Here is a 2,500-nt window from a genome sequence, read left to right as displayed (position 1 = left end):
TAATAAGATAAGTCCTGCTAGTACTAGTAAAACAATTACTTTCCTTTAAAAAATTTTGACATAAATCACATTTGGCTGTGCACTTAAAGCAACCCCGCTGATTATCAGGTGCGCGATGTCGCTTACGAAGCTTACTGCTTACGGTATGCGCAGGGATGTTTTTCTTCCAATGAAAAATGTCTTCCAGGGGTTGTCCGTCCTTGGTCCTTTCAAAACTTCATTAATTAATTACATTTCGCCGAGGCTTGGACTGTGAATCCATTCGTGATCCTCCTGGGGGGCAGGGATGCGCTGTTTGCTCGAGAGACCTTCGTAACTTGCATACAAATTATCCTCTTCTCTCTCGTCTGCCTGTGAATCATCGTTCTGGTTGATCCAGCATCATCTAGTTGGGGAAAAACATTGGCCTGGGATGACCTCGTAATTCCCATTCACTATCCGGATTAGCCATGTAGCCAGCATGGTTGCTCTGAGAGTGTAGTGGTGATCACACCCAACCGGTAATCTGGGGGACGTGGGTTCAAATCCCGCTCAGGGCATAAAAAGTTTTTCTCCCAATGAATAATGTCTTCCAGGGGTTGTCCGTCCTTGGTCCTTTCAAAACTTCTGCCTGCCAGCAGTTGCACTGACGGCGAGCTTTAAATTCCTAGGAAGAGGGGGGAGGCTGTGTCATGGCTTGTCGTATGCAAGTCTAACAAGTATGAGGTATTAGTCCATAGCCAAAACAGTTCACTAGACCTCTTTATTGGCTTATTGAAGGAAATCTCCACATGTTGGGTAACCCAAAAAGGCTTCCATGGGATATGAAACATTACTTCTTCTGAAGTCACCTTAGTGATGTTTCAAAGATTAGTTCCAAATATAGTAGACATATTAATGGCCTTAATTGCCTTAATGGCTGATCATATTAGCCTTTTTCTCACACATATACATATTTTTTTTAATTTCCAGGTGCAAGTCACAAGTTGCCAAATGGCAATGACACTGACTTGTTAAATTAAAAGATGTTGTCAATGGAAAGGTGAGAGTCCAGTTACTGAAAAAATAAAACCGTCCCAGCTATTCTAGTCTAATTTAAAGACAAATTAAGATACGTGGGAAGGACCCGCTTTTCATAAGATCTGGGGTCACATAACGCAAAACAAAAGGAGAGTTGACAGAATTCTGATAAAACGCCGACTCCTGCAGTCAGCCTAGATCACATACAAGTTTATCAAGGTCTAACAAAAGCGGACTTGTCATTGATCGAAAAGAAATCAGTCTGATCAAATTGGGCAAATGCTTCTTTAGCATGTCATTATTCATTGCAAGCACCATGATTTTACAAGTGCTTTTGAATAGCAATCCTGGAGAGGACCTTTACGAAAGAACAGCTTCCGAGAATTCCGCAGGGGTGGAGCATCCGGATGTAAATATTGAAAAAAAAGAAAGTAGTGCTTGTGAAGTCCACGATACTGAACAGAAAATGATTAAAAGGAAAGTTGAAAGATCTCATAATGATCAGTTAGAGTCATTTGGAGTCAAGCATTTCAAAAATGATACACTGGAACTAGACAGCATGCATAACACCGCAAACAGCGGGAAACAGAAAGAAGCGTGGAAGGAAGGCGAATGCTCAGTGGAAACAATGGAAGATGACAGTGAAGAACTTCGTTTTAATGACTGGGAGGAAGAACAGCAGATGAAGATCTGCGAAATACACAAGTCACGTACTTAAGTATCGGCAAGTGTAAATATGCTTGTTCCTTGGTCGGAGACACCAATACATTTACTTTAAGAAACATATTTTTTTAAAGACAAACTTGCATAAATTTGGGATTAATGAGGTTTATTGGTGCATGGTAAGCACATTTATCCACTCTTAAATCAGCTTGAAATAAAGTTAAGAGTCAAGTGGCAGTATTAGTTTCTTACTCCGTTTTTTTTTATATCCGCATGATTTTTGAATTTTAAATTTAAGCGAGACCCACAACTTAAATATTTGGTTGTAAGTTTGACATTGAAATATCAAACTCCCTACCCAGCCAAGGGACGCCAGCTGCAGCAAATTTTATGCTGGAAATCGTAATCTTCATGCTGTCCCTTCAGGATGTGACAAATCACTGTGATACATCGTTGTGACAAGTGGCTCAGTGCATACTGCCTCCGAAACAATTTGCTGCGCCCCCTTTTGACACAAATTCAAGCCGGGTTGAATTTGTGCGAGATCGCAACAATGAAATTCTGTAGCAACGCTGAAATTCTCTCGCTGTCAAAAGAGGTGATTTTATGCAGAGACTTGTTGCCGATCTCAAGTTTTTGAACTGTATTCTTTTTCTCCCTAGCAGTGTTGTTGGGATCATTTAAGACAGCAAGCTTTCAATTCGTACTCAGCAGATCACTGTGTATGGAGAGGCTTTCTGCGAATGTCCCCTCCTTCTGTTTTGTTATTCCTTTTTTTTTTTTTTGATTACGGATTTTGTTGTCGATCACGCCACGTTCCTCGGATTTTGTCCCTGCA

This window comes from Montipora capricornis, chromosome 2 (assembly GCF_036669925.1).
Source record: "Montipora capricornis isolate CH-2021 chromosome 2, ASM3666992v2, whole genome shotgun sequence".
Taxonomy (NCBI): domain Eukaryota; kingdom Metazoa; phylum Cnidaria; class Anthozoa; order Scleractinia; family Acroporidae; genus Montipora; species Montipora capricornis.
Note: the sequence above shows the minus strand (reverse complement) of the source record.